The sequence below is a fragment of the Notechis scutatus genome, chromosome 2, assembly GCF_049901735.1.
Source record: "Notechis scutatus isolate UNSWTSFEM ecotype Mainland chromosome 2, rNotScu1.2, whole genome shotgun sequence".
Classification (NCBI taxonomy): Eukaryota; Metazoa; Chordata; class Lepidosauria; order Squamata; family Elapidae; genus Notechis; species Notechis scutatus.
The window spans coordinates 235,205,018-235,217,555 of record NC_142010.1 but is presented as its reverse complement, the minus strand read 5'-3'; positions in this window follow the sequence as shown (position 1 = coordinate 235,217,555).

Here is a 12,538-nt window from a genome sequence, read left to right as displayed (position 1 = left end):
GAATCTCCCATGACACTTAGGGCTGGAGATTCAGACGCTCGCAATGCCCTTTTCGTCAGAACCGAGTCGAAATACGCCACCCACGTCCATGGGACACAGGGTAGCAGAAAGTAGTTTTGCTCACTTTGACATTTGCTTTTGTATTTACCCTTATTGCAGATTCCGAAGTCCGTTGGTGATTTTTTCCGACCCATTCGATACGTTTGAAAGCTATTTTTCTAATATTTTGATTTGTTAGATAGGTAAGCCTCGAGGATTAACATGTCGAGCCACACTGTTAAAAGAACAATATTATTTTCATCACGTAAAATTTAGTAAATGACTACAATTTCGGATACATTGAATTATCTATAATATATACACTGCCAGTGTGTCAATTATTAAATGCTTCCCCCCCCATAACAAATTACCTTCCCCCTTTAAAAAGGGCAAGAATAATATTTTCTTTTCATATTAAAATATCAGTTTAAATATAATTATTGGATATCTTTTGAAAAAGCAGTGTTTCAATGTACCTTGTGTTTTATCAAAACCCAAGATGAATGGAGCAAAGCAATTTTCTATCAGTAGCAATGAAGGGCTTAACCTGAATGTTTCTAATAATTCCAAATGAATTTTGGAATAATGCAAAAAGCAATCAGCAGGTTTACAGAATAGGGTATTTTGGTTTCATTCTTCTATGAAAGGATAAGGAGAAGCGCAAGAAAATAATTGAGTTACTGAAATATTTATGTTAAATGTTTATGTTATGTTGGGGTTTTTTCTTATTTTTTTTCTCATTGTTTTCATTCACAATCTTCACTGATCCTGTTTCTAGAACAGAGGTATCCAAACTTGGCAACTTTAAGACTTGTGGACTTCAACTCCCAGAATTCCTCAGCCAGCTATGTTGGCTGAGGAATTCTGGGAGTTGAAGTCCACAAGTCTTAAAAGTTGTCAAGTTTGGGGACCCCTGCTCTAGAACAGCAGTTCCCAAAGTTTCTAGATCTCTGCAAGTTGATCTACAAAGTAAATAAATCTTTTTAATTTTCATCAGTTTTACTTTATAATGCAGTACACATTGATGAATATAACCCCCATAAAACAAAGCTCCTTGGCTCCTCAGTATTTTTTAAGTGAAGTTTTGAGACCAAATATTTGAGAAATGCCCTAGAAGATCACTTTCACCAGTCATAAATGCAAGCCAGTTGCCAAGTGCCCAAAATACAATCATGTAACTTCTGGAGGGGCATCAGTCATAATGTTAAGGATGGGTTGTACGTAGCTTGTAAAGTCTGATGTAACTGAATGGTTAAACAAGGACTACATTTATTGCAATTATCTCTCACGGTTGAAAAAAAAAAAAAGCAAGGGATGTTTGCACTCCTAGTTGAGCAATAAGTGAGTGCAAAATCAGCTTTTGGTAGTTTCGCCAGCACTATCTTGGCCATTCTCATGGCAAGGGAAAAAAACACTTCTGGTCAGAAAGACAAAAAAAGGGAAATTAATTTTATATTTTGGGACTTGGGGCAACCTAGGCTCTCAGGAAGCTTTCCAGATAGTCACTCATGCTCCAGTCACCTTACGACTAGATTATTGTAATGCACTCAGCAGGGGACTGTCCTAGAAGACCACTCAGAAGATACAGCTGGTTCAAAATGGAATAGCACAAGCAGTGTTGGACAATCCTTAGTTGCCTATGTACAGTGGTTGTCATGAAACCTGGATGCAATTCAAGATGCTGGTTATCACACCTTTAAATCTCTTTGTGAGCCAGGTTATCTTAGGTTCCACTTGTCTCCCATAGTTTCAACCTGTCCTGTAAGATCAGACAGACGCAATGCAGTTTGACTCCCTTCAATTAAAAAATGTTCTCTTTTGGGTCCCGGTAAGTATGCCTTTCCTGTTGCAGCTCCTTTGTTCTGGAATGATATCCTCTATGAGATCGGATGGGTCTTCACTGATAACATTCTAGAAGTCTTTCAAAACTTGGCTATTCTCCTAAGCACTGGAGTAGGTTTCTGAATCCCTGTTTTGCTTTCTGTCCCATTAGTTAGTTTTATTACTTCTTTTTTTAAATGTAGACCACCCAGGGTTGTTTTGGAGATGGTGACACTATAAATAAGCAAATAAATAAATAAATAAACAACATTTGGCTCAATTGCTGAAAGACAACACCAACTTGACAATAAGGATATGGTGGTGTTCATTGGAGCCAGGCCCACTGTGATAAAACCTTAAACCTATCAGCTTCATCCAATTTTTCCCTCAAATTTTAAAAACTGTAGAAGTGTTTTTTTTAAATCAAACTTTAAAATGCAAATGTGATTCTATCTGCTCAGAGCTGTTATATTGATCCAATTTTATTATAATGTTCTTAAGACATTTTAATTTCCCATTTTTAGTAATAGCTAGTAAGAAAAATGAAAATCTGTATTTCTTAATCTCATCTTGAATTTAGACCGTGTTTAAATAGGTAGTTTTTGACTTAGAGACTTCTCTAATTCGGAGATGATCTGAATTATTTTCGGAACTGGATTCTGAACCAAATCTTTTGGTTATTGCATAACCCCTGATAGGACCTGATGGTAAAGACTGCAACGACAACACCATTAAAGCCAACATCTTTAACACATTCTTCGGCTCAGTATTTGTAAACAGCAATGGATCATGCCCAGTATTTCCTAGCCGTACCACAGATAACAACAATGATCTAATACATATCGATTTTACAGAAGACAATGTTGAAAAAGCACTACGCAATCTAAAACCATCTCTATCTATTGGACCGGATGGAATATGTGCCTACTTCTTAAAAAGCTATCCACTGCCATAGCCAAACCTCTAAGCATAATCTTTGGAAAATCTTTCAGGGCCAGCTCCTTGCCTAACCTATGGTCACAAGCCACAGTCATCCCCATCTTCAAAAAGGGAGACCCAAGCCTAGTTGAAAATTACAGACCAATCTCCTTATGCTGCGTCACCTGTAAAGTCATGGAATCAATTATTAACCAATCCATCATCCTCCACTTAGAGACAAACAACCTACTCTCCAATAAACAATTTGGTTTCAGAAAAAAACTATCCTGTAATCTGCAACTCTTACACTGCAAAAACATATGGACGACACAACTCGACCAGGGCAAAGCAATAGACGCAATCTACATAGACTTCTGTAAAGCCTTTGATTCAGTAGTACCGACAAACTACTCCTAAAAATAAAATCCTATGGTATCTCTGGACACCTGCATAACTGGATAGAAGCATTCCTGGCAAACAGACAACAAATGGTCAAAATTGGGAGCGTCCTATCAAATTCTGTACCTGTCAATAGTGGTGTCCCCCAAGGCAGTGTTCTAGGACCAACTCTCTTCATACTCTACATAAATGACCTCTGTGATCATATTAAGAGCAATTGCATTCTTTTAGCTGATGATGTAAAGCTGTTCAATACCACAGACAATACTGCTACCCTACAAAAAGATCTTGACTATGTATCAGAATGGTCAAACAAATGGCAACTTCAAATCTCCAACAAATAAATGCTCTGTCTTACATATTGGCAAAAAAATCAGAAAATAAAATACAAGCTGAATAGTCAAGATCTTGTTGATGACCCAAGCTCTGTAAAGGACCTTGGAATACTCACCTCTAATGATCTAAGTGCTAGAGCCCACTGCAACTACATAGCCAAAAAGGCATTAAGAGTTGTTAACCTAATCCTACGTAGCTTTTTCTCTGGTAATATCACACTACTAACCAGAGCATACAAAACATTTGCTAGACCAATACTCGAATACAGTTCATCAGTCTGGAACCCACATTACGTATCTGATATTAGCACAATTGAGAAAGTCCAGAAATATTTCACAAGAAGAGTTCTCCACTCCTCTACTCGTTGTAGAATACCTTATGCCACCAGACTTGAAATTCTAGAACTAGAAAACCTTGAATTACGCGTCTTCGGTCTGATTTAAGCATGGTATATAAAATCATACATTGCAATGTCCTGCCTGTCAATGAATACTTCAGCTTCAACCATAACAACACACAATAGATACAAACTCAAAGTTAACCGCACCAAACTTGATTGCAGGAAATACGACTTCAGCAATAGAGTGGTCAATGTCTGGAATACTCTACCCGACTCTGTAGTTTCTTCCCCAAACCCCAAAAACTTTAACCTTAGACTCTCTACTATTGACCTCACCCCTTTCCTAAGAGGTCTGTGGGGGCGTGCATAAGCGCACCAACGTGCCTACCGTCCCTGTCCTATTGTTTTTCTTATTCTTTTATTTTTCTTATATGTACCCATTTCATGTATTCACAACTATGTATACACTTATACTTATTATCTTGTAAACAATTGGCAAATCAAATAAATAAATAAATAAATAAATAATGTGTTTTGTTCTTGTGTGCTGAAACTTGCTTTCAACCTTCAGCTGTCTAGATACTTTCATTAGAATCCAGTAGATGGTGTTGGTGTACAGTTAATCACAACAGTATATTTTGCCATATGTTGGCAAAACAGTTCTGTTCCTATTTACTACCATTCTTTATGAGGAATTGGTATCAAACTGGCAAACCATATTTTGTTTAGTAAACAAGAAAGAAATGGATTCTACATGTTTCTCTAATCCTTTTGTCACTTACAATTGCATATAGAAGCTTCTGTTTAATGAGAATATATTAGACAAAAGTCCAGCTCAACTTCTAAAAAGATGTGTACAACTTATAAAAATACTGGTGAGAAATCCTTTTCTATAAAGTCACATTGTTATGTTAATGAAGATCAGGTACAAGGTGATTGTCTTCTTAAATGGAAATCCTTTGAATGTATAAGATTTAATGTACATAAAAAGTTCTACACCCAGAGTTCCTTCATTTCTGTAAAGAGCACAGCCTTAATGGAGAGGGGGAAGATCCCTTACCAAAGCAACAAAGAGGGAAACATAACTGGAGTCCAGACAATGAAAGTGGATTACAAAAATCTTTTAGTCTGGTATACCTTGTAGGGCTGACAACTGAAGACCTTGCACTGCTGTCCAGTTTGACTGGTGACAGTGTGACTTTAAAGAAGAGAAATTATTGTACACCAGGACTATTAGAACCAGAAGAAGGTTAAGTAACACTCAGGTTTCCTTGACTTTATTCATGTCCACTTTTGCTTTCTGAAGAGATTCTGCATCACAAATTTATTCAGATATTAATATATTTGGACTTAATGCATTATATTTGAGAAAATGTGTGAAATAAGGCATTTGTTGTCTTGTTTCCTATTGCATATATGGAGCAATGGAGTATTCCCTGGAGTGACAATCTGACCTTCATCCACCTGTATCATGCCTTCTTCTAAATGTTTCAAGTAATTTTCCTATGGTTATTTAAATTAAAAGACCAATATGAAAAAATAAATCAGAAACCTGCCCTCAAAAGAATAGAAAGAAAATAAACCAGTTCAGCTTGTTTTTACTTATGATTGGGGTGTACCTGAAAATCCTAACTGTTCTAAAATATTAAATGATAGACCATTTTAGCCAGTTTACTTGAATTAATGCTTTAGGCCTAGTTTTGTAGCAGAGCCGATCTTGGACATGAGCTATGCTAAGAAAGGGATGGGAAGAATGTAGCCATCTTGGCTGTCATAGCAGCTTTCAAAATATACATAGCTTTGTATATATTAGTGTCCTATGTATACTAATAGTATACTATTAGTGTATTAATTAGTATACAGTTAATTATTTCACCCTCTACACACACACGCACGTATTTCCTTGTTACTAGTAGTAAGTAGTAAGTAGTAACCCCATACAACATCTGACAAAGGTACTATTTTCTTCTGAAAAGAAGACGTTTGATGGTAAGTATTGTTAGTTGTTCTTGGGCCAAATATATGTATTTTTCAGTTCTCAACTTACATTATCTATGATTTGCATTCTGTCAAAGTGAAGCTTTTAAAAAGTTACCTGTTTGCCTTGCTTTTTGCTTAGCAGTTCTGAATTCCTTCTTAGTTTGTGGAAGCAATCAATCAAGTCACCATGCTGACTTATCTTTTGATATATCTGGTAATAACAGAAAAAAAGGAACACAGCTATAAATACTTTTATCATCAATTACAGGTTAAACCCATTTCTGTGAAAGAGCTAATTTACCAGGAGATATAAGATTTGTTATATTTTTAGTTTTGTCATAAGACGAGAAAAGGTCAAAAGACATTTGTGTCTTCAAGGTATAACTGCCCTAAAAAGAACAATCATTAATAATAAACTATTATTACATAAAGTAATTACATGTCTACATGATAATCCATACCTAGAAGGTCAGGCACCTGGAACCTGTCTCCCCATATTCACACCCCATTTGAATAGAGAAGTGGCACCACTATTGTGGAAGGGATATTCATGTACAGGTAGCTCTTGGCTTATAAACATTTGTTTAGTGACCATTCGAAGTTACAATGCCACTGAAAAAAGTGACTTATGACTATTTTTCACACTTAAAGACCATTGGAGCATCCCTATGGTCATGATGAAAATTCAGATGCTTGGCAACTGGTTTATATTTAGATGGATGCAGTTTCCTGGGGTCATGCATCTTTTGCAACCGTCTCATGAGAAAAGTCAATGGGGAAGCTGAGTTCACTTAACAACCATGTCACTAATTTAACAACTAGAACCATTCACTTAACAACTGTGGCAAGAACAGTCATAAAATGGGCAAAACTCATTTAAGAAATATCTTGCCTGCCAGTATAATTTTTGGACTCAATTGTGATCGTAAATCAAGGACTACCTGTATTGCATGTCTTCCTACTCTAATCTGGGAGAGCTACCAAATGAATGTCTCTCCTCTTTTCCAAAGTTGTCAAACCATGAACCATTAAAGTACTTGTAGATAACAATGGAATCCCAAAATATGGAACTTTATCATTTCTGTTTTCTCTGGGCTTAGGAAATGTTATTTATAGAAAACCAGAGACATAAAAATGATATCTCAAACAGGTGAATTAAATTGGAAATTCTGTTTAGCTGCTTAGTGGGCAGTTCTGAATGGTACTTGCTTCATTTTCAGAACACACAGATAGAGCTTTCTTGACAGGGTTGCTCCTGGGAAGCCTCCCCTTGGCAAACCAAGAAATTCCAGAAGATGAAGTGCCAAAGTATATGCTAGAATGATGTGGCAAAAAGACAAGGAGTGAAGATGAGCAGAGTCCCACATTTCAGGCTTTACTGCATGGAGTAAAACAGACTGAGACCGAAACATAATAAGATAGATTTATTATGACTACAGAAACTCTGTGGTTCTATTATTTTAAATGGGGCTATGTTTCATCGGAAGGAACTGGAATGCAATTTCTGGAATCACAACAGGAACAGCAGGTGGCCAGCTTTGATAGTCAAACCACGAGGTGCTGAAAACAGTGGCTCATTAGATTTGCTTTAAGTAGGGCTGCCCTTGAAGACAAGCTGGAAGTGGCAGCTGACACAGAATACAGGTTCCTGTTTGCTATCCAACAGCAGCCAGTTCTGCAAAATAACACATTTCTGTGTAGGTGTATTTCTGGACACCATGCAAGGTGTTGGAGTGTACTTACAAAGACCTATATGCCTTCAGCCCTTGCTACATTCAGGACCATTATCTCAAAGTAGAATTCATCTCAAAGAGTGCTCACTTTGATTAAAACCATCACTCTAAGAATGTATATCAAAACTGAAATTTTGAAATACTACCGTATTTTGGAAATCTTACACTTGGGATGTCCTGTCTAGGCATATACAGCAAGAGGGAAAAAACATTTGGATGCAGAAATAGTTACGCTCCATTCCTTTGTCTTCCTCTGGCTCATTCAGCATAGAACAGAGTATTCTGCAATGTTGTTTAAAGCTTGATCTAGACTTCTGTGCCACTAACATCAGAGAACATATATGTCTGTCATTCGGAGGCAGTTGCATAGTTCTTGCATTTATACTTCTGCAAATACATTGTTTGAATGTGCCTTGCCTTCTGCCTATCTCCCAACAGGAAGTCAGATCAACCAATCAGCATGCAAGATGCATATCTCCACACAACATGTAGTTGAGATTTGGGAGGTGTGCACATTAGCCTGTATGGAATCATCTCTAACCTATGCTTACCCATCAACCCTTTTGCAGTGTAGGTCTGCATCAATGCCTAGGCACAGTTGTGGCCAAGTCTAAATCAAGCCACACACAGCTCTTGGCCATGTGCTAAACACACTACCCCAATATAAGGATAGCCTGCCGAGGGAAATTCTTTGCCAAAACTGAGGTAGATAAATGTATAATATATGATCAGGGGTACTTCAGAAAGTTTATTTTTCAGAAAAGTAAAATGGTATTTACAATATTAAAGTGTTCTTTCAATTGTTAGTAGAAATAACTGGAAAAATATTTTTAGCAGTGTTTATTAATGGAAATGGCAGGGCTTAAATGCCGCATAGAGACAATTAGATTAACTGCATAAAAGTCATTTTATTTTATGAAAAGGATTAATTATGCCTTTGCAGTTGTGTATACAGTTTACTTTTAGCATGTGACAATTGCCAATGCGCAACATTAGTTTAAGAAATGCAGATACAATTTGCATATGAGGGGGCAGTTTGGGGTGCGTCATACAAATTTGATGAGAGTGAAACAGTGTCATTACTGGGAAATGTCAGGTATTTAAGTCAAATGGAATTTGGATTATTACAAAAAGATAACCTTTCCTTTTCACTAATCTAGTTTACAGCAAGATGAGAGGAATTCTTTTTGATTTGGTGAGCCATGTTGGACTCTACCAAAATTCTTTGGACTGTTGAAGTGAATCATGCACATCTATATGTACCACACATGCGGATAGTCCTCGACTTAACAACCACAACTGAGCCCAAAGTTACTGTTGCTAAGTGAGACAGTTGTTAAGTGAATTTTGCCCCATTTTATGACCTCTCATGCCACAGATGTTAAGTGAATCACTGCAGTTGTTAAATTTGTAACTTGGTTATTAAGTGGATCTGACTTCCTCATTGACTTTGCTTGTCATAAGGTTGCAGAAGGTGATCACTTGACCCTGGGACACTGCAATGGTCATAAATTTTGATCACGTGATCATGGGAATGCTACAATAGTCAAAAGTATGAAAAATGGTCATAAGTCACTTTTTTCAGTACCGTTGTAACTTTGAATGGTCACTAAAGAAATTGTTATAAGTTGAGGACAACCTGTATTCATATACATGTTCATATATCAGGAAAGCGAAAGAAATCAGTTTACTTTAGAAGGAGAGAGATAATAATCTTTTTAAATTGCTTGTTTGTAAAGAAATATAAAGTAAGAGAGAAGAATTCAACACCTGAACTCATTCATACAGTTGTTTAGTTGTACTCTAGCTAACAGCCTAACCCAACCCTGCTGGGTTTCTGTGGTCCATAGTTGGCCAGGTGCTGCTATCTACGAATTGTTGTTTGCTGCTTCCCGTTGTCAACTGAATTGAGCAAAGAACAACTGAATTGTTCCTTTCCTAGGACAAAGTGTGCAATACAAATATAAAGAGGTTTTGGGTTCCACTGTGCTTTATCTAGATGTGGGCAAATAACCATCCCTTTTGAAAATAGTAGATAATCAAGTGCTTGTTGTAACATCTAGATATATGTGAGATGGGACTGCTAGGGTGAAAGGTGACGGTGTTTCCATCCTCAGCACCCATTTACATATGTACACACCTTCTTGCCTTGCTGTAGTTTCTTAGTAGTTTATTGCTCCCACAGACTATTTCCAGGAAGAAGGAATGACCATACCTTGTTTCCTTCCCTTTAACACTAGCTGTATATAAGAGATGAAGAATAGTGTACAAGCTGGGGACTTGCTTGCCAGCAAACTAGGCATAATAACAATAATCACTTTATCATTCTATAGTCATGTTCATCCAGTTAATGTTGATACCCAAAATAATGAATTCAACATATACTTAATATTTCATTTGTTCTTTTGTTATGATGTTCCACTTTGGGCCAAGTTCCTTTTGTTGATCATTTCTCCATCTTGTAGGAGGTCATTCAAGACGGGGTGCATAATTGATAGTGACTGGGGCTGGGATTTTCTGTGGATTCTTAGTATTTGATAGAAGCTCAGTGCATTACACCAACATTATTCATATGGGCCAACGAAAAGGAATCCTTTGTTCAGCATTTACAGTAAGTTCAATTTCCCAATCCTTAGCAAGTTATTTGCAACTACAAATAGCTCTCCCACCTCCTCCTTCCTGTTTTGAGAGAAGGCACAACCACTTGGGATTCTAAGATGAAGCATGACTGAACATTTTTTCCTGTACTTCTATGCATTATATCTTTTAGGTGTTTCCTGTATATAGTTGGTTTTATGTACACGCATCACTATATTTCTACACAGAGCTTTCTTTTTACTACGTCAGTACTGTAGAAATACAAAGGAAAAGGGTCAGTTCTAATACAGTATTGACAGTTTGTTCAGTCCTTTCCCTATATGAGAACTGTGCTTAAAAGGAAAATCTTTACAAGTTGGAGCACTGGGTAAAATATAAATTTCAAGAACAAATCCAAAGTCCTAGATCTGAGAGGAAAATTCAAAGGCATAATGGAGATAACATATTAGGCAACAATATACATGAAAATGTTCTAAATATCTTGGTAAAACACAGTCTGAATAGTACTATGATACAGCTTCAGAAAAAGTAAATACAATCCTAGGCCATATCAATAGAAGTATAATGACAAAATTAAGAGACATTATCGATCTCAGTTCTGCAGATGCATCAAATACTGTATCCAACTGTGTCTTTCCATATTTTAGGAAGGATGTTGACAAATTGCAGGGCATCCAGAGGAGATCAATCAAGGCGATAAGTGCACCAGCAGGAAAATGTACGAAGAACAGTTTGAACCTTTATGTATTTTTTTAGATGTTTTTATCCTACCTTTATTATTTTTATAAATAACTCAAGCTGGCAAGCATATCTAACCCTTCCTTTTTCCTTCTCCTATTTTTCCCTTGGCAACAACCCAGTGAAGTGAGGTGAGTTAGTTTGGAGAGAGAGAGAGAATGTGACAGGCCCAAATCTGGCTTTTGTATCTAAGATGGAATAGAACTCACAATCTTCCGGATTCTAGCCTGGTGCCTTAACCACTGGACCAAATTGGCTCTTATGCAGGGGTGGGATTCAAATTTTTTAACAACCGGTTCTGTGGGCATGGCTTAGGTGGTAGGCGTGGCTTGATGGTCATGTGACTGGGTGGACATGGCTTGGTGCTCATGTTATTGGCTGGGTGTGGCCAACTCAATATCACTCACATCGAGGCACGCATCTCCTCACCTGGCCTCTCATGACTATGGGGATGCTGCAACAGTCATAAGTCTGAAAATGGTCATAAGTCACTTTTTTCAGTGCCATTGTAACTTTGAATGGTCACTCCACACAAGCAAAGTACCAGCAAAGGAGGGGAAAAAAACTTCAGAGACGTTCCTGAGACAGGAAGTCTAGTCCTGCCAAGAATGTAATAAGGATTAACTGAGAGGCAGTTTCTGTAAGCAACACCAGAATGTTTCCTTCCTGCCTTCCTTACAGGATTAGGCCAGTAAATTCTTCTAACAACCAGTTCTCAGAACTGCTTAGAATGTTAACAACAGGTTCTAGCGAATAGGTGCGAACTGGTAGAATCCCACCCCTGCTCCCATGTGTTTTGCATGGACAAGAGAAGACTTCAGGAAGGCAAAACAACTATCTTAAAATGTTTTAAGAGCTAGCTTTTAGAAGACAGGATCAATTTTTTTTTCTAGAATTGTTCCAGAAGACAGAATAAAGTGGAGTGAATTTAAGTTATAAGGAAGTGGGAAATAAGGAAAAATTTAATGGTAATAGTTGTTCATCAATGGAACAGACAACCTGTGAAATGGAGGTGTTTGACAGAAATGTTTAAATAGAGACTTGATGACTATGTATCAAAGGTGCTGTAGGAGTGGACACCTGCAATGTGTAGGGAATTGAATTAATGATCTCCAAGGTCCCTTCCATCATTTACGTTTTGTGATTCAATCACAGTTAAGTCACTGATAAAGAGTGTCACAGCATTTGTACTTAGTCAAATGCTTTACTGAGATAAAGATAACTTGTTCTTGACTAATCAGTGCTTTTTGTGGTCAAGTTGTTTTTAAGACACTTATAGGTTGATCTTTCAGTGATCTATTCTAGAATCTTCTTAGATATTAATATTTAGTTCTCTTGATCCACCTTTCCCCCTTCTTGAATATTAGAGACAGCTTTCTGAGTAGGTTATACATAAAGATTATACATAAAGATTCAGCTACACCACAATATAGTTCCTTAAGAGCATTAGATACATTCTGGTTTTGAAGATTAAAACTAAACATGTTTATCGAATCACATTTTACCAATCTCTTTTTTTTATTAATGTATAATATAAAATACAAAAATGCAAAAGAAAATAGTAGGAAAGATAAGGGAAGGGAAAGGAAAGGGAAAAGGAAAGGGAAAAATGTAGGAAAAAGGGAAAAAAGAAAGA